Genomic DNA, 20062 nt, shown 5'->3' on the forward strand with positions numbered 1-20062 from the left:
TAGCCCCTGTACTACCAGGGAAGTCCACCCTATCGCCTTTGAACATTATATGTTGGAGCACTCAGAGGAGAGTCTCAGACTGTTGTCTGGACGTATTGATGATCACTGCATTTCTGACATGGAGAACAAAATGACGTGGCACGCACCTGCCTGCCACTGTGAGGTGGGGCAGACAGTCACGTAGCTAGCCAACTGCAATGAAGAGTTTTCAGTGCTGAAAGCCAGAAGGATAAGGGAGTGTTGGGGAGGTATGGAGCCAGTCTGGAGGATGAGGTGCAATCAGGGAAGGCTTCTGGAGGGGGTGAGGTCATGCAGGGCTTTGGTGGTCAATGAGGGGTTTGGATATAAGTATAGCGTGAGAAGATTTGGAAGGTTTTTTTAAATTTTATTTTTTATGGCTGTGCTGGGTCTCCATTGCTGTGCGTGGGCTCTCTGCAGCTGTGGTGAGTGGGGGCTGCTCTCCAGCTGCCGTGCTGGAGCTTCTCATTGCAGTGACTTCTCTTGTTACAGAGCCCGGGTTCTAGGGCACATGGTCTTCAGTGGTTTCGGCAGACGGGCTTAGTTGCCCTGCAGCATGTGGAATACTCCCTGATCAGGGACTGAACGCGTGTCCCCTGCATTTGCAGGCAGATTCTTTATCTTTGGATCACCAGGGAAGTCTGGGTTTCTATTTTTAGTTAAATATATTGAGGTATTATTTACATAGAGTAAAATTCTGCCTTTACATGGTTCTCTGAGTTTTGACATACGCATACAAGTTGTGTAACCATTGTCTGAAATCATGATATAGCAGATTTAGTGGGAGGTGATCAGCAGGTCCACCAGGGCAAGCACACAGCAACGAGGACATGAGAGGAAGCAGAGGGCCAACAGGGAGACCCGTGTGGCTGGCTGTCCACCGGCTTGAATTAGGACGGAGGCCCCGGGGAACAGGTGGAAACAGGCAGCTTCAGGAGGCAGACAGGTCTCAGGGGTGGACCAAGTGTGGGGACCGAGGAACCACGGAGGAAGGATGAGCAGATGGAGTCAGAGACACCTGAGGGCCCCCTCAAGGAGATGATTGGAGAGGAAGGTCATCGACACGTAGTGACCAAAGCTATGCCTGGGGAAGAGAGCGTTTGAGAGGCATTTCAAAAGACTGAGGAGGAGGAGGAGAAAGGCCACCAGGAGAATGTAGTGTCCTGCGGCCAAGGAGGAAGTAGGCAAAGGTAACAGATTCTTTTGTGTGTGGTTTTTTTTTTTTTGCCACACCGTGCGTCATGTGGGATATTAGTGCCCTGACCTGGGATCCAACCTGTGCCCCCTGCGGTGGAAGCATGGAGTCCTAACCACTGGGCTGCAAGGGAGCTCCCCAAAGGTGACAGATTCTGTACAGAGGTCGAGGACAGAGGTGACTGGGAGCACTGGGCTGACTCACCACTTAGTGTGATCGGGCACCCTCTTGAGAAGTAAGGAAGAGAAAGAAACAGGCAACAAGCCCAGCACTCTCCAACAAAAGTGCTGTATACTTTTAAAGCCACGAATGGGCTTCCCTGGTGGTTCAGCAGTAAAGACTCCACCTGCCAATGCAGGAGATTTGGGTTTGATCCCTGGGTCAAACCTTGGGAAGATCCCCTGGAGGAGGAAATGGCAAACCACTCTTGAGCCTGGGAAATCCCAGTGACAGAAGAGCCTGGTGGGCTACTGTCTATGGGGTTGCAAAGGAGTCAGACACGACTTAGTGACTAAACAGTGAAACAACAGAGCCACATGCGTGAGCTGCCACGTGTGTAATAAAGCAGTTTTTCAGTAGCCCCATTACAGGTTTGCTTGTTTTTGCTTTGGGGGGGGGGGGGAGTCTTATGGCCACAGTGAGTGGCATGTGACATCTTAGTTCCCCGACCTGGTATCGAACCAGCATCCCGTGCAGTGGAAGCTCAGAAATCTTGGCTGCTAGACCACCAGAAAAGTCCCCTAGTAGCCTCATTTCAAAAAGTAAAAAGAAACAGGTGAAACGAATGTTGATAATATATGTGATTTAACCTGACATATCCAAAATAGCATGGTTTCAACATGTAATCAAGATTTTTCAAAAATTCTTGAGATATTTCACATTCTTGAAAACAAGCTTTATATTTACAACATGTCTCAGTCTGGAATAGCCAGGTTTCAGCTGCCCAGTAGCCAAGGGACAAGTGGCAACCTCATTGGTAAAGCACAAATCTAGACAGGACTCAATTTTGCCCTCTGATGACTCACCTCACTCACATTTCCCTAATCCCCACCCTATCAAACCCTGTCTATTATTTGATTTCCCACACAAAAGTGTGTACACAAATGTTCATAGCAACATTACTCTTGTTTTTGCTAAAAAGCGAAAAACACCCAAATGTCCATTAACTGCTGAATGGATTTTTAAAAATGTGGCGTATCTATACCACATATGATTTGGCAATCAATAGGAATGAAGTTGCAATACATGCCACAACCTGAACACATCTTGAAAAGTGAATGAAGCTAGTGATTAAGTCACATTGTATGAGTCCATTCATATATAGACAGAAAGGAGTGTAGGGGTACGGGGGTGGGGGAGATGGGGGCATCTGGGGGGTGATCGCGTATGGGTACTGAGTTTCTTTGGGGGGTTAATGAAAATGTGAAGCTTACACAATTCTATGAATATACTAAAAACATTGAATTACTTACTTTAAATAGACTCACTGGGGGCTGCTCTGGCAGGTCAGTGGTTTGGGACTCTATGCTTCCACTGGGTTCAATCTCCGATTGGGGAACAAAGATCCTGCAAACCAAGCATTGTGGCCAAAAAAATAATAAAAATTGTACATAAAAAAGGTCAATTGCATGGTACATGAATTTTAGCTCAACAAAGTTGTTACAAAAAATATTTAATCTTGATGTTTTAGTAAGTAAGTGGCACTACTGGTAAAGAACCTGCTTGCCAGTGCTGGAGACATAAGAGACGTGTGTTCAATCCCTGGGTTGGGAAGACCCTCTGGAGGAGGGCATAGCAACCCACTCCAGTATTCTTGCCTGGAGAATCCCCATGGACAGAGGAGCCTGCCAGACTACAGTCCACGGGGTCGCAAAGAGTCGGACACAACTGAGCAACTGAGCACCCACACGCTGAGTGTTTTGGTGTCCCCATAAATTTTGCCCTCAGTGGATCTCTGCTCTCAGCCTAGTCCGGGCCCTGCTGTCCTTCCTACACCAAGCTTAAGAAGGACAACTGGGACTTCCCTGGCCATTCAGTGGTTAAGACTTCGCACTTGTTCTACAGGAGGGGCAGGTTCGATCCCTGGTCCGGGAACTAAGACCCTGGATGCCACATTATGTGGCCAAACCCCACCCTCCTATCCCCCTCTACCCCACCCCACCCCACCCCAACCCCCCCAAAAAAACAGAGGGACAGCAAGGAGAGGATGCCTAGGTGGAGGGCTAGCAAAGTCAGGGAGATATGCCGAGATGTTTCGCCAGAACCCTTGTTTCCTACCAGAAGTCATGGGCTTTCCTGAGTTGCACGCTCTCCCAGGGTGGGAAGAATGATGCCTTCAAAGCCTGATTGCAAGGGCCCTGGCCCACACGCCCAACCAGACAGCCTGACTCAACTTTACCCACTGTATGCGTGTGACCCTTCACTGTCCCCCTAGTGACTCAGGCAACCTAAAAGCCCCCTCTCTGGGGACGCTCTGCTGCCCACGGTGACTCTTCACAGACATTGCAGAAGCAGGCTGGCGCCTTCCCGGCCCAGGCAGGGGTCCTGGGGGCAGCCCACTAGGGCCTTGGCCCCACAGCACAATCTCCCCCAGAGGGCCCAGAGTCTGGGGGAGGGGGGTGGGGAACTTTCTCAAAGGGCCTTTGTGGGAGCGGCTGGGACGCTGGGGTGGGGGGGCTGCCGGGGGACCACGCCCTGCGTGACTCACTCCTCATTGCTGGGCAGTGACTCACGCTCAGGCCTCCCTCCTGCCCCCTTGCAGCAGGTGCTGCCAGCGCCAACTTCAGGATTGGGGCCCCAGCAGCCAGGTTCACGCCACCGTACCCTGGGCCTGTGATTCACACTCACTTATTTCCAGGGGCGCTTACACTCCCCACCCTACATGGTTCAGGCCACGAAGAAAACTTCCCACAGTCCCTCTGGTCCTTGATGGGGCGGAGGGCAGACCCCTGAGACATGCCAGCTGTTGTCTCACTACTGATTCGTGGAATCTCCAAACCACCGGAGAGGTGAGACGTCCTTGCTACTTTAACAGATGGGGTAACTGAGTCGCGGTGAGATTATGAAGTTTGCTCAAAGATACAAGATCAAACCGAGTCAGAGCACAAAGTGATGCCCGACAGTCTAAATATGTAATGACCCCAGCTGCTCTGTAGCCCAGTAATGGGTTACTGCAGCTTGTAATGTCGCGTCCATTTTACTGATGACCAGACTGAGGCAAGGAGCGCCTAAGTCACACCCGAGTCAGAGGCTGGGCAGAAAATCGAACCGATGTCGGCAGCCGGGGCTTGTTCTGCCACTTCCCAACCCGCCTTGGGCGCCCACTTGGAGGCTGGGGCGCCCCCGCCGCCCGGCCCCTCCAGCCGCCGGGGCCAGCCTGGGCCGGGCCGCCCTCCAGGCTGCCGGGCGCCGCGCCCGCCAGCATCACGCCGCTGTGAGTCACCGTGCGCGCCGGCCCCGCCCCCCGCGCCAACAAACAGCGCGTTGCCGGGCAACTGCCGCTGGTTCCCCGCCGGGTCTGCGCTCGAGGAGGACACGGGTTCGAGGCTCCAGCCGGGTGGGAGCGGTGAGAGGCTCCGGGACCCGGTGGCTTTACTCAGACTAGGAATTCAGATCAGGTCTACAGTCCTGGTTGATACAGAGATGAGGGCGAAGGAGATTGTGGTTCACTGGCAGCGGGATTGGGGATGGGGGAGAACAGAGGGTCCTCAAGGCAGACCTGTCTCTGGTTCTCAGGAGGCCGATGCCAGAGCCAGGGGATGGCACTAGGGACTCTCTGTGGGGTGAGACGAACCCTGAGAAGTTAGGTTAGAGCTACTGTCAGGAGGTCGAAACCATTTTCCTATAGGGATTTGGGGAGCCGACCTGGGGGTGGGGGTCAGGAGGACTGTGATCAGGGCTTCTGACTTTTCACCATCCCCCCTGTCCCCAGAGTAGCTAACAGTGAGCACGTTCTATGTTCCAAGCTGTGTTCTACACGCGTGCTCAGCCGTTCAGCGGTGTCTGACTTTTTGTGATTCCATGGACTATAGCCCTCCAGGCTCCTCTGTCCGTGGAATTTTCCAAGCAAGAATACTGGAGTAGATTGCCATTTCTTCCTCCAGGGTATCTTCCTGACCCAGGGATGGAACTGGTGTCTCTTGCATCTCCTGCATTGGCAGGTAGATTCTTTACCACTATGGACATTACCTAATGTTCACAATAGCCCTCTGACAGTCCACTGGTATTCCCATTTGACACATGGGGAAACTGAGTCACAGAGAGGCACAATCCTTCGCCAGAGGAGGCAGGGCACCGAGCTTGAAGCCAGGCAGGGTGACTTGGGCTTCTATGCTCCTCTCAGGGGGGTGCATGCCTCCTCTTGGGGGCGGTCATATCTGTGGGAGTTTCCAGCAAGGCTATGAGTCCACACTGGAGCTTAGATGGGCCAGGTGGGCTCCTTGGGGGCTGTTGATGCAAGGCTGTTCCAGGTGCCCTTCCAGGCTTCCAGGCTACTTGAGGGCAGGAGACAGTCCCCCAAGAGCCAGCATCACTTAACTCTAGGCTCCTAAGACCCATACTAGCCGCCATCCAGCTGCCCACAGGACCCCTAAGGGAGCTGCTTGAGGGGATTCCTAGGGCCCAGATCCCATGGGGTGGGGAAAAGAGTAGGTAACAACACTGAGGCCAGGTCGACAGGTACATTCCCCACCCCCAACCCCGGTTACCTCGGCATCATTTAAGAAACGTTTGTTTTCTTGACTATATCATTCAAATGGTTGAGTGGGGAGACAGAAGTGTTTAGAGTCAGAGTAAGTCAGAGGGTCATGGCAGGAGGTGAGGAAGGGTTCCTGGAGGGGGTGGTGACCTAGGATCTCAACAAGTTGGCCGTTGACAAGTGGGTGTGAAAGGCAGGTTGGAAAGAAGGTGGGAACCTGACAAGCAAGGTCTTGTAGGTGACAAGGGGGACCACAGAGGAACTTTTCGCAGTGGACGGTAGGGAAATGTGATTGGGTTTAATTGGCTCTCTCTGGAGAATGGATGGAGTAAGGCTGGAAGCAAGGAGACAAGGGAGACCAGAGTTGGAGTGTTTTCATGCCAGAGATGATGATGGCTCAGAAATACAGTTGCCAGATTTAGCAAATAAAAATACAGGAGATCCAGTTAGATTTGATTTTCAGTTATAGAGCAAGTAAAAAAAAAAAGTTTTTTTTTCATAGAAAGATGGCCCAACTATTGCATGGGACATACCGATATGAAATGATTTAAAGAAAATCAGATTTACTGGGTGTCCTATATTTTATCTGGCAAGAGTACTTGAGGGTCTTAGGGGACTCTGGGCATGGGGAAATGATAATATAACAAAGATGGAGCAAATACCCTTCGAAGTAGGTACTACTATCATCCCTGTTGTACAGACAGGTAAACCGAGGCCTAGAGGTTTTTATTTTTTCTCTCCCTCTATGGTTGGGTTGGAGGAGGAAACAGCAACCCACTCCAGTACTCTTGCCTGGAAAATTCCATGGACAGAGGAGCCTGATAGGCTACAGTCCATGGGGTCGCAAAGAGTCAGACACGACTGAGCGCCTTTACTTTTACTTTTTATGGTTGGGTAGCATCACTGACAGGAGTTTTGAGTAAACTCCTGGAGTTGGTGATGAACAGGGAGGCCTGGTGTGCTGCAGTTCATGGGGTCGCAAAGAGTCGGACACGACTGAGCAACTGGACTGAACTGAACTGAACATATCTACACAGTTAATAAGTGGGAGACCCCCAGTTGGAACCTAAGCATGTTGCTTACAGTTCTGCGGGGGAATAGAGGTGACTTGTAATGGGGTAGGGGATGGGACTCAGAAGCCAGGGTTTCCTCGGTTTCTTGGTGGCCCAGGTGAGGGCCTTCTTAAGGCAATAGACTCCTCAGCCCTCTTTTGCAGCCTGGGATCTGTGCCACCTCCTTTGCGCCCCTCCTCCCAGGACACCGAGGCAGTGGGAGGGACGGGAGTCGGCCTCAGGGGGGCTCCTCTCCCCCGCTGCGGCTCGGCCTCGGCCTCCTCCAAGCCAGGAGGATCCGCCGTCTGCGCCCGCCGGCAGGGGGAGGGGGAGGGTTATTTTTACCTCCCTCCAGGCAGCCAGGGCGACAGGAAGTGAGCGCGCAGCCCGCCAGATGTGGGGAGCCAGGCAGCTGGGAGCAGCCACAGCTGGACTGGCGGCCGGCTGGGGGTTGGGGGGGGCAGGCAGGGTGTGCAGAGGGCGGAGCCCGGGCCTCAGGTCCCTCCTTTGTTCCCCGCCGCCCCAGCTTCCCTTCTGAGGTCCCCCTTGCTCATCTCGGCGGTGGCCCCGCTGTCCCCCGTCTGTGCGCCAGTGCCCCGGGTGCTCGTGGGCTCTCGGGACCCGGTCGGGGAGGGGACCCTCCTCCTCGCCCTGGGGACCCCCCCCCCTTGTCCCAGCAGAATGAGGAGTGGGAGGGGGAGACAGCCCCTCGCCGGCCCCGCCTGCCACCGCCATTGTTTACCCGTCTGCTGCCTCCTAGGAAACTTAACCCGCCCGCGGTAATTTTATTTGGGAACTTCGGGCAGTTGCCATAGCAACCCCCAGTGACGTCAGAGGGGCTGGGGCCCGAAATCCCCGGGAAAAGGGGGGGTTGATGGGGGGAGACCCCCAGGAGGGCCCCTCCTTAACCCTGTGCCTGCCAGGCCCCAGTCAGAGGGGAGAAGGCAGCCTTCTGTGACACCTCTGGGGCACCCCCATTTTGGCCTGGTTCCAAGTGAGGGTGGCCCGCCAGACCCTGATGTCATCTGGTGCTGGGTAGGTGGTGAATCAGTTCCCGGGTGGGGGCTGGGCTAGCCCTGGGGGGCTATTCCTATCTGACTCACCCCTCCCCTGCCCCAGGAGCTGGCAGGTACCCTGATGGACCCTGCCCTAGGGATTTCAGGCCCCCGGCTGGGGGACCCCATAGGTCCCTGGGGCCTCTCTGGCCCTCTGAACTGTAGGTGGATTGACCAGAGCTTTCCTGCTGCTCCCAATGCCAATTTGGGGCGGTTGAATGAAAGGGTTAGTGGCAGTGAACTGGGGCCACTGCATAATGTCCTCCGGATGTGGGGAGTGACTAGTGCCCTAGTGAGGGGGCAGGTGGTGGGATCCCAGCTCAGTCCATAACACAGCCTGTCACCAGGGTGACAGGAGGTAGGGGCCCTGACTGGCAAGGAGGAGCGCAGCGCCAGCCGGGGGCTGGGCTGGGAGGAGCCACCCTAACCACAGTGACGTGGGACTTCCTCGGCAGGGCCTGTTTGATGTCTCTGTGTGCTGCGTTGCCATGGGGCCCGGCAGGCGGCCCTGCATATGAGCCAGGGTGACCTACAGGGCGACTGAGTCCGTCAGGGTCCCTTGACCCATCCTCCCCATCCCAGGTCTGAATGGCTACGTAAAGTGGTGTACCTATGTCCTAACGCTTGTCCAGCCGCTACCCTGCCTCAAGCCCGGGGCTGGGACAAAGTGCAGCTCATCTCAATTTCCTAACCCTAAAAATGTTCAGGTCCATTCCATGAATGAAGAAACTGAAGCTCAGAGGTGTGATCACTTAGCAAAAGTTATTCAGCTAGGAATTTGGGAGCAAGAACTGGAAACTCCGTTCTGCCTCTCTGCTCCCCTCCCCACTCTATCACACTGGTTCCTTGCTGTTTCTCAAATACGCCAGGAACTTCCTGCCTCAGGGCCTTTGTACTGGCTGTTCCCTCTCTACTGAAACTCTTCCTCTAGCTGTCTGTGTGGCTTCTCCCCACCTCTTATAATCTTTGTTCAAATGTCACCTCCTCCTCCTCGGAGTAGCCTTTCTTGACGTGGCCCCCAACCCCTCACTCCTCATCTCCCTGCATACTAAGTTGTTTCAACTGTGTCAGACTCTTTGCGACCCCGTGGACTGTAGCCCACCAGCCTCCTCTGTTCATGGGATTCTCCAGGCAAGAATACTGGAATGGGTTGCCATTTTCTCCTCTAGGGGATCTTTGCGACCCACGGATCCAACCTGCGTCTCTTATATCTCCTGCATTGGCAGGCAGGTTCTTCACTACTAGTGCACCTGCGAAGCCCCCTCCCCTCATCCTCTTAGCCCCCTTCTAGTCTCCCCTAATACATACCACCCAACACATTCTATATCTTTATACCTGTTTACTGCCTGTATTTCCCCCATTGATGTGGACTCCATGAGGGCAGGGTTTTTTTTTCTGGCTTGTTCTCTGCTATGTCCCCAGTGCCCAGAACAGCACCTGGCACCCAGCAGGCACTCAATGAATGTTTGAAGAATGAACAAATGGGCGTGTGTGTATGCCCTGTGCCACTTGACCGCTTGGCCTGGTCTCACCCTGGCCCTGTCCTCTCACCCGTCCCCATCATTACAAAGAATCAGTTGGCCGGTTTGGAGAGCTCTGATCCCTCTTGGCTGCTGTCCCTGGGTAAATTGGCCAGCTTAGGACCAGGGTGGAGGGGGTTGGTGGGGGCAAATGTTCAGAATCCAGATGGAGGGCTGAGGACACTGGGAGGACCCTCCCAAGTTTGGGCCGAGGGATGCTGAGCTGCTGTGGCCCAAACCACATGCAGGGTAATGGCAGAAGGCGCAGTTGGCATAGTTATCCCTGGAGGCCAGCCTGGAGGAGGCATTTCCCCCACATATATGCCTGATTGGACTAATAAGAACAGGAGGATGGTTCTCGATGGAGACCTTGTCCCAGGGCATGAAGGGAGTGTTCTGGAGAGGTGGCATGGAGGAAGTGCCCTATTGTAATTTGGTCACTTTATACTTCTAGAATGGGTTGTGTGTGTGTGTGTGTGTGTATGCAAGCCTGTGTCCACAGTAAGACCCTGGACCCTGGGAACTCCATTCCCCTGTTTGTAGCTGCTCAGGAGGTCCTGTGGTGAGTGCCCCACCCCCTCAGGGCCCCGCCCTGAGTCGGGGAATTCTGTGCCACCCCAAATCTTCCCCTGGGGCCCCACAGGCGGCTCTGCCCCCTCCTGCCCCAACCTGCCAGATCCTGCAGCCTGGGCCAGCCTGCCCCTTGGGCCCCACAGAGAAGAAAGACCCGGGAGCCCCCAGGGCTGGGCCCCATGGGATAGTAGCTAGGTGTGGCTTCTGCCCCTCTCTTCCCAGTCCCACCGAGATCCAAAGTGAGGAACCTGTTGAGCTGAACTGGGGAAATGAGGGATCCTGGAAGAATTCTGGGGGAGCAAGGTGACCCACAGGCATCCAACCAGCCCCTCCAGTCTTCTGCCTGGGCCCTCCCGCTGGGTACCCCCCATCCCAGCTTTAGTCTTATTGCCCAGGACGTGGGTTATGAAGAATCTGCCCCCCCGCCCGGCCCCAATTATATGGCTTTGGAAATATTGCAGGTGGGTGGGAGGAAACCTGTCTCCCAAAGCAGTGCCCACACAGGTCTGGGAAGGGTCCTCAGGCTGTAGAAACTTGCTTCCGCATCATGGTGGTGGTGATGGTGTTCTGCGGGCCACTGGCTCCCATCCCATCTTGGAGAGGGCAAAGTGGCATCCGGGCCTGCCCAAGGAGGCTGGCTTGGCGGCACAGGGCACCCCGCCCCTCCTTCGCTGAGTTTTGTTCCCGGCCCCCCACCTGGGCACGGGGCCAGGCCCCAAGGCAGGGCCCCGTCCTGGTGAACAATGCCTCGGTGTTCCTCCTCCCGGTTGAGGGGAGGTCCGCGGAGGATGAGGTGGGACAGACCGGCTCGCAGGGAAGGCGGGAGGGATGCAGGGAGGGGCTCTCTCCCAGGGATACTCCAGGAGCTGGGAGTTTCCCAGAGGCCCTGGGTAGATGGGGGGTGGGGATGCCGGGAAGCCTGGCGGGGAGGGGTGGGGGGAGGGGGAGAGGGGACCCAGACCAGGGACCACCTGGACTGGGGTCAGCAAGTCTTCAATGGCAGCAGGAGAGGATTGGGTGGGATAAAAGGGGAGACTTCCTGAGGCTAAAGAACGCACTGTGTAAATGCATAGAGTGGGGATTCGTAATTGGCCGGGCCCCAGAATTCCCCGGGCCCATGCCCCCCAGGGCAGGGAGGGGTCCACAGTGGCAGTGTGGCACTGTGCCCCACCATCTACCCTCTCCTTGTCCATGGCCTCCTGGGTTTCTCTCCCTGCGCAGGGGAGCAGAACTTAGGCCAAGAGGGGTTTAGGGTGCAATATGGATTAGGAAACCGCCCCCCATCCCAGCAGGAAGGGCGTTCGTTGAAGAACTGGGGTTGGATCCCCGAGCCCAGGACCCAGAGGGGGAACCTGAGCTAAGTCTCAGGCTCAGGAAGAGTTGGGACAAGGGAGGAAAAAGTTAGGGCTGAGTTGGGGACGGGACCGAGTTGGGGGACCGGAGAGAGAAAGTGGGGGCGGACCGGCTCCGGGGGCACATGACGGCGGCGCCCGCCCCGCCCCGCGCCCGCCCCCGCCCCCTGCCCGGCCCGGGAGGGGAGGAGACGAGGAGGTTTTAAAAGCGATTCGGCCCGGCCGCGGGCCGGCCAGTGAGTGGGATGGAGCGCGGCCGGCGACCGCCCCCGGCCCCTCTCGGGCCCGCCGCCCGCCCGCCCGGCCGGGTGTCGGTCGGCCGGGCCGGGGCGGCGGCCGGAGCCCCGAGTGCCGGCTCCCCTCCCCCGCGGGTGAGTCGGGGAAGCAACCGGGAGGGAGACTGCGGCGCCGTGGTGGCGGCGATAACTTTTCCGCGCTGGACTCGTGGGCGGAGTGGGGGTGCGCCTGGCGTGTCCCCCAGCCCTGGGCGGAGGGGAGGGCGCCGCCCCGCCGCCGGTGGTTGGGGGGACGGCGGGGCCGGTCTGATGGTGGCGGCCGCGGAGTCCCGCGGCGCCCCCTGCGGAGCGGGGGAAGGGCGGCCCACCTCTGCCCCGTCCCCAAGGGCCCACCGCGACCCCCCAGCCACTCCCCCGACCCAGGAGATTCGTGAGAGCGTGCTGGGGAGGGCGGGTCCCAACGCGAATCGGGGCAGGTCGAGGTGGGTTGGAGTTGGGCGCAGGGTGGGAGGGTATGCGCCCCCCTCGTGGTGGAGGGAATGGACATGGTGTCTCGGCCCCGGGAGTGGGAAGGTAGGTGCCTGTCTGGGCTGTGTTAGTGAGGGTCTCCCAGAGTTGTGTGGATGCGGGTGGAGGACAGTGCTTCAAGTTCTTGACATGTCAGCCAGTGTGGGGGTGGGGAGGCCCTCCAGAGGAGAGAAGTGGGGACCCAGCAGTCCAGCCTGGGTTTAAAAGAGGACTGGGGGGACCCCTCTCCTCCCTTCTCACTCCTTCTGGCCCAACTAAGAAGGCTCATTCATAGAAAGGGGGCCCACATCTGGGAGATTCCTGGAGGGCTGACTCCTCTGCCCTGTGTAGCTTGGGGTTCCTGTGCCCTTGGGGTGCAAGAAGAGGGTGAAAGGCCTCAGACTGAACCCAGACCCCCTTCATCCTAGCGCCAGACTGACCTCTGCCCCCAGTGCTGGGCTCCACGGCTACCAAAGCCCCTCAGCCCTGCGCTGCCTGTCCGGTGCACGCCAGCCAGGCCCAGACCCAGTGGCTTCCTGAATGGAGGTGCGGTTGGCCCTGTGTCACCTATCCTTTCTGCCCCAGCCCCAACCAACTGCCTGCTCCTGATGGGTGGTCTTTGAGGGGGAAGCTGGGACCCTTGGCATAAGGGTGTCCTTTGGCAGCCCTGCTGATGCCAGCCCGAGCCGGAGGGCAGTCCCCAACAGGTGCCCGAGCTTAGAGGCGAGGTGATGGAGGGCACACCCTGTCCGCTCACCCACGCACCGTGCCTGGGCCAGTCCATGCGCATGTGTTCACATGCCGCCGTCCTGGGAAGGCACGGGCCCTAGGGCTCCGTGCCAGCTCTCTTCTAGCGCCCCAAGGGCACCCACTGCCCTCTGTCCTTGCAGGATGTCCTCTGGGAGCTCCCTCAAGACCCCAGTGGGCGAGCCTTGTCTCTGTGGGTCTGGAGGGGGCCCCCGAAGTAGCTGCTGGCCTGGCTCTGGGCTGGCACGCGGAGCACATGCGTGACAGGGCGTGTCCAGGGGGGGTCGGGCCTGTCTGTGCCGGCCCGGCCTCTGACTCTCCGCAGACCCTTGCTCAGTGGAAAGAAACAACAGGGACGGATGCTCCAAGGGTCCTCCGCGGGAGCCCCCGCAACCAACCCCTACCTGTTGCAAGTGAAGGCCAGATGTTGTGTGTGGTGGGCCGCAGCTGCGGGGCAGACCCCTGTTCCCTGGAAGTCTGAGGGACACTGGCCCAAAGGGTACAGTGGGAGGACCTGCTCACCAAGGGCCTAGGTGATTCTTTGATATACCGTAAGATTTTTCAGCGCTTGCCCTTTACCTTGGGAGGCTGGGTGGGGGAGTCAGTTCCAAGCGAAGGACGCCGCCAGGAACCCTGGGCGGTCCGGAGAAAATTCCTTCCGGCCCCTCTCTGGGCTGGCTGGCCAGTCCTTTCCCGCTCTGCATGCACTTGAAGCCAGGATCAGGATAATTTTTGCTTTTCCTTAGACTTCTCGCATGACCTTGAGCCTGGCTCTGAATCCTCTGGGTCTCAGCTTCTCCATCTGTATATGGGAAGCATTGGGAAAGCGAGCGGAGAGATGTGTCCGCTTCCGCTCCCTGTCCAAGGCCCTTGCCTTCAGATCCCTTTGGGGGGTGGCCCTCTGACCACCTTCCCTCCTGCCACCGGGTGTCCTGGGTGATCATGGAGGTGTGTCTGGGGAAGACTGGTCCCTTGGGAAGGACGTACTCGGAAGCCAGTGGGTGTGGGCGTGTGAGAATCCTTGGGCAGAGAAGGACGCCGCCATACTGGGCACGGCTGAGTCATGCTCTAGCGGCGCCTTGCCCCAGGGTGCTGGAGCTGGCGCCACCCTGGGTGTGGTCACCAAGCTGTGGCCCTGGGCAGAGCAGGCCTGGGTGGTCTGGGCTGGGGTCCTGGGTTGGGCCAGGGAACCGACTTGGACGATGCTAAGCCCCTCAGCCTCCTTCTGTCCTTGGTCTGGTGTTAGCATCCAGGACCGTGGTCACCCACACCTTGGGAATGGCTTGGGGAGCCCAGGAACCTAGAGCTTTGGGCCTGGGAATGGTCAGGGTGCCGTAGGAGGGGGACAGGGCCTGGAAGCCAGCGACTATCCTCGAGGCCAGCGGCCCCCAAAATGCAGGCCAGATGGCCGGGACAGGGACCTGTTTGGGGATAAGGCAGAGGTGAATGTGGTCTAGCATGTACCCCTCAGTGAAGGGCTCACTGTGTGGACGTTAGGGGTTCCCTGGGAATTCTGTGATCTGTCTGAGGGTCATCAGAGTTGAAGGCAGGGGCTGGAGTGTGGTGTGGCTGGGCACCGTGGGGGCTGAGATGTGACTTGCACAGTTCCCCTATTTATAACAAGTGATTCACTCCTCACTTACTCACCCCTTCCTGAGCCTTCCCCCCTCCCCTCAGCCCTGGGTGGGCAGTGGGGGTCCACCCACTTGCCAGTGGCCTGCCTTCCTTCAGCTGGGTGCCGACCTCCGAGGGCTGCCCCGTCGGTTGGGCTGGTGGTGATGGTGGCCTCGTTGGGATGGGGGTGACGGGTGAGGGGGCGGGTGGCCCTGGTGGTCAGGCGGCACTTGGCTGGAAGGCCCAGGTTAGCGGCTGGCTCAGGGCCTGGCCCAGGGAGCCTCTGCGGAGAGTCTGGGCCCATTAGGCAAAGCGTTAGTGACAGGCTGGGAGGGCGGGGCCAGCGGCCCTTGGTATTTTCCGATCCCAGCTGCTCTGAGAGGGTGGAAAGTATTTGGGGACCAGGCTTGGGGGCGGCGGCGGCGGTGGCGCCCCCGGCGGAAGCTGCCCCTGATTCATTCTTGGAGCATGGGGTTTGGCGGGGGGTGGGGGGGTTGGGGGGGGTGGGGGGTGGGTAGGCTTACAGAGCATGTCTCTCAAGTCCACGCCCTGTCTGCAGAGCAGACTTAGATACCCATCCATCCATCCATCCATCCATCCATCCATGGTGTGACCTGGGGCTTGCCCTACTCCCCTGGCCCAAGGGCCCTCCGCCCGCCCCCCGCCCCCCAAATGCCTCCAGCTGCCAGGAGCTTGGCCCTCCCTGGACACCGTCTCCCCTGAGGCTGAGGGGCACGCCTGTGGTAATGGGGGTCATCCTGCTCCTGGGCACCTGCCTGGTAGTGCCCCCTCCACTGGAGACCCAGGCCTTTTGTGCCTGCGGGGATCGGGGAGTGGCCTTGGCCCCGGCCCGAGGCTCTGTGCAGGGGAAACCCCACAGGAAACGGGCCCGGCCAAATGGCCGCCCTTCCCGTTTCGTCCCTGGGACACGAATGTGCTGTCTCACTTCCGGAGGCGGCCCAGGGAGGCCGGCCGCCCTTTGGGGCCTCGTCTGCTCCCGGTTGGTGCCCCTAGACCTTGAAGAGTCAGGGCTGGGCTGGGGCCCCGCCGTAAAGTGGGTGGCCAGCGTATGTAACGTGTGTATGGCAGGGTCGGTGCAGAGCGGACACCTCCCTCCACCTGTCTCCCGGGGGTGGCCACCCCCTATCATATCTGGATGCCGAGGTCCTACCCGTGTGCAGTTCCTGAATGCCATCCTCCTTCCTGTTTCTGCCTGAGGAATGATGACAGCGTAGCCCCGTCCCAATTATACACCGCACTCACGAGTTCCTCACCACAGCATTGCCCCTGCTTTGCCGATAGGGAAACGGAGGCTCAGAGAGGTTGAGTCCCCTGCCCAGGGTCGCCCAGCTGGTGCGCTGCATAGCCAGGGTTCAGATGCAGCTGGGCTGGCTCCAGAGGTAGGGCGCCTAGCCACAGGGCTCTCATCCTCTGGGAGGTCTCTGTTTACTGAACAGAGGGCTGGCTTTACTGGCTGGTGGCCTGTGCGGTTCACAGGGTGTTTCCGCACTGAGAAAGACCCTGAGTATTCATTTCTCCCCCACCTGAGTATTCATTTTGCACTGAGTCCCATAAATTCTGTAGGGGGCTCCTGGTGCTGGGTAGTTGCTATGTACTGTTGGTGAAACCTCACTGTGTTACGCGGTAGAGGCTCTTGGTTCCACTGTACAGATGGAGAGATTGAGGCTTGGATGGTATTCAGGAAACCGTGGAGCTGGGATTTGCACCTGGAGCCTGGGTCTGGTGCTCTGGGTGGGTGCGTGCCCAGGGGGAGAGCGGGGCGCCCGCTGTCGGCATCCGCTCTGGTGGGGCGCGGGCTGAGGCCTGGCCACTGAGGAGACGGGACCATGGGGGAGGCCCTAGTGGTTTCCTCCTGCCCTTCAGGCTTCTAGGAAGTGGCGCCAGCTGGGGTGAGATCACTTCCTCAGCCGCCTGCCCGCCACCCCCTCAGCTTCCTCTCCCCATGGCCCCATTTAGCCTGCCCAGGGCTCCGTGCTGCGGGTGGGGCGGGGGTGGGGGTGGGGGCTCGGCCAAGGAATGGAGGGGGTGCTGGCTCTGGGAGTTCCTACAGCCTCCTTGACCGAAAGTGACCCTGTGGGTATCTCTACCTCTCTGGGTCTGGGAAGCCTGGCTGGGGGTGTCCAGCCTGGTGGTATCTTTAGCTGCTGCCACACCCAGGGACGGGGTAGCCTGGTGGGCTGCCGTCTATGGGGTCGCACAGAGTCGGACACGACTGAAGCGACTTAGTAGCAGCAGCAGCAGCAGCAGCACATGCGGAAGGCCTTCCCAGGTGGCGCTAGTGGTAAAGAGCCCGCCTGCCAGTGCAGGAGACAAGAGAACGAGGGTTCAATCCCTGGGTGGCGAAGATCCCCTGGAGGAGGGCATGGCAACCCACTCCAGTATTCTTGCCTGGAGAATCCCATGGACAGAGGAGCCTGATGGGCTATAGTCCGTGGGGTCGTAAGAGTCAGACACGACTGAAGCGGACGCACATGGGGAAAACGGCTTCTCTGCGAGACCTCAAAGGATGGAGGCAAGGGGGGACATGGAGGGCAGGTGTCCTCAAATCTCACGACCTCCTTTCGTCTCTCCTAGGTGCCAGCTGCTGGCCCTGCCCGGTGCCCTGCCCCTCGACCCTGGTGCCATGGCCGGCTGGGGTTCCTGGGGATGGGATTTGCTGCCTGTCACAAATCACATTGCCAGGGATTTCCAACCGACCCTGAGCCCTGCCTCCGGGGCCGCCACTGCCACTGCCACCGCTGAGGACGCTGACCCTGGGGATGGGGATGGGGTGGCAGAGAGGCCCCCACCGCTCACATCTGGCCTGGGGAGCAGGGCTTAGCTGCTTGTGAGCAGGTCCACATCAAGTCGTGTTCACAGTGGCTAAGTTCCGCCCCCCCAGGGCCCTGCCGCTGCCTCTGGCCCTGCCACCTCTCCCCCTCTGCTGCCTGGCCAACCTCGGGGCCTCCCTGGGCTCTGCCTCCCGTGCCTACTGAGCTGAAACACAGTTGATTTGTGCACACTGGCTCAGTTCAGCAGGAACAGGAGTCAAGCCCCCTTGGAGTCTGCTGTGGCCCCTGCCCTCCTTGGGTGAGCCAGTCGCTGCCTGGGGGAAGAAATGAGGACCCTGCCGGCCTGGGACCTGGGTCCAGAGGAAGAACCTGGGGATGGGTGGAGCCTGGGATGGGGTTGGTGAACCCAGCTGTCTGCTGCAGGCCCCCTACTCCAATTTCTGCACTTGGGGACTGCCCCCGCACCCCCCCCCCCCAGTCCCAACTCAAGACTGGGCTGTGTTCCCAGTTCCCAGCTGAGGATGAGCAGACAGGCGGTTGGCTGGCTGGCTGGCCCTTCCGTGAAGAAAGGAAGCCAGATGTGTCCTTGCCTGGCTGACCCTCGGCCCCTCCTCGTCCAAGCCTGGTGGGGGCCTGGCTGGCCTGCATCTTCCCAGCAGCCAGTTACCCAAGAGGAAGCTGCCTTGGGCCCCCCAGACCGTTAAATGCCAACTCCGGGCTTCCGGAACCAGGCTGGCCTGACCTGAACCTGCCTGGCCCCTTCTCCCTGGGCTCTGTGGCTTCCTAACTTGGGAGGAGGGGCATGGCACCCTCCTGGCACATGGGGTGGGGAATGAGGTCCCTGTGGACCCAGAGGACGCAAGCAGGCCTGCTCAGTCCTTGGGTGGGTCCAGGGCATGGAAGAGTTAAGACTGTATCCATCATCAGATGGAATAGGGCTCTTCTAGGGGTGAAACTAGGGATGTAGAGTGAAGCCCGTCAAGCTGTCAAGAGTTGGCTCAGTGTACCCCTCCTCCAGCGAAGCTTGGGGAAGTCTCTGCTGTGTCTTGAGCCTGCTGTCCAGTTAAATAAAAGCTGGCCCCTGGCTTATGCCTGGTCTGATGGTTTGTGATGTATTCTAGTCTGCAACCCTGGAGTCCTGGCTTTTTGTCTGGGGAGGGTTGATGGGTCTGAATTTATTGTCCTGGCCTCCTGCGCTCCTGACCTCCCAGGATCCCCAGCCCTACCCTGCCCACTCTGGAGAAGATGACAATTTAGTCATTTGGGGTGGAAAGGGTGCCCTTATCATGGAAAGGGGAACTTGAGGAGTGTCCTGGGGTTCAGGAGTGGGCTGGAGGTACAGACATTCAGGGTCGGTGTGGTGACAAGAACTGGAGCCTAGATGGGAGGGTGATAAGGAATGCTCCATGTTCAGGGGTGAGGTGGAAGGGAATGGGACCCAATCTAAGCTGGTGGTTGAGGGTGACCTGGAAGAAAACACTGGACATTTAAAGATAACTGGTACCGGATGGTGTTGATCTAATGACATTTAGGGGTGACTTAGACATAAATAGGGACAACTTGGATTAGGGGTAAGATTTGAGGTGTCTTGCTATCTGAGAACGGTGGTGGGGAAATTGTGTATGTGGGCCCAAGGGGGACGTTTGGCTGTAACTGGGACCTGAGTGGCACCCTGGGTCTGTGGGGATATCTGCAGATGACTTGGAGAGCCGAGGGGCACAGTAAGGGGTGCCCCAAAGTCTGAGAACATTTGAAGGCAGCCGGGAACCCCAAGGGCCAAGGCTGAGATAGAGCCCTCAGGACTACCGCCTCTACCCTGCCAGGCCTCCAGGCGGCGCTAAGGAGCTTGTGGGTCCGCTGGGGTCTCCCCTCAAATACCTGCGGGAATGTCTGAGGCGGGGCAGAAGGTGGGGTCACCTCCAACTGGTTCCCTCCAGCGCAGGGCGGTGCCAAGAGCCAATCGCCTTGCCCAGCGCCAGGGAAGGCCCGCCCACGCCCGCGCGCAGGACCTCGGTGTCCTCCAGCTGCTGGCCCCGCCCAGCCTCGCTCTGAACCCCGCCCGTCCCGGAAGCCTCTGTCCTCGCCTGCCCCGGCCCTGACGCCGACCCAGTCAGTCCGTCCCTCTGTCCGTCAGTCTCTAAAGGCAGGAAACCTTTAGAGGAAACTAAAGGCCTTCCCGCCACCCCTCAGGTCCCGCATCCGCGGGGTAGGAGTCTAGACACGCCCTAGGCGCGCCCAGTATTGACCATGCCCACGTCATCTCGGCAAGAACCTCGCCCACCAAGGCCTAGTCTAAACCGCGTTCCCACTTTTGGGGGCTGTGTCTTCCCCACCCAGCTGCACTCAGCACCTGACAGGAACCCTCCCACCCCTGCCACGTGCTTAGAAGCTTACAAATAACCCCGATAGCGGGGCTTCCCTGGTGGTAAAGAATCCACCTGCCAATGCAGGAGACTTGGGTTCGATCCTAGTTGAGGAAAAATCCTCTAGAGTAAGAACTGGCAACCCACTCCAGTATTCCTGCCAGGAAGTCCCATGGACAGAGGAGCCCTGACGGCCACAGTCCGTGGGGTCGCAGAGTCAGACAGGACTGAGCAACCGAAAACGCACACAGGGAACCTCAATAGCGAGTGTCTGGAGCCAGGGCACCCTCTAGTGGCCATTCTCAGCACTGCATGGACCAAGCGGCTTGGGGTGAGCAGTGT

The 20062-nt window shown here is 58.6% G+C and overlaps 1 long non-coding RNA gene and 2 other non-coding genes across 3 annotated transcripts; 2 read left to right on the forward strand and 1 right to left on the reverse strand.

The window, feature by feature from the left end:
- Nucleotides 1-251: 251 nt before the first annotated feature.
- LOC121819735 (uncharacterized) lies at nucleotides 252-3635 on the reverse strand. The gene is made up of 3 exons (XR_006060078.2): nucleotides 3491-3635; nucleotides 2686-2779; nucleotides 252-1102 (listed from the first exon to the last, which is right to left on the reverse strand). It is a non-coding gene; the product is annotated as an uncharacterized LOC121819735 (long non-coding RNA).
- A 13576-nt stretch (nucleotides 3636-17211) lies between these two features.
- MIR23A (microRNA mir-23a) lies at nucleotides 17212-17284 on the forward strand. Its single transcript, NR_107962.1, has one exon. It is a non-coding gene; the product is annotated as a microRNA mir-23a (primary transcript).
- A 101-nt stretch (nucleotides 17285-17385) lies between these two features.
- Nucleotides 17386-17463, forward strand: MIR27A (microRNA mir-27a). Its single transcript, NR_107967.1, has one exon. It is a non-coding gene; the product is annotated as a microRNA mir-27a (primary transcript).
- The last annotated feature ends 2599 nt before the right edge of the window (nucleotides 17464-20062 follow it).

The sequence above is a fragment of the Ovis aries genome, chromosome 5 (assembly GCF_016772045.2).
Source record: "Ovis aries strain OAR_USU_Benz2616 breed Rambouillet chromosome 5, ARS-UI_Ramb_v3.0, whole genome shotgun sequence".
Lineage (NCBI taxonomy): Eukaryota > Metazoa > Chordata > Mammalia > Artiodactyla > Bovidae > Ovis > Ovis aries.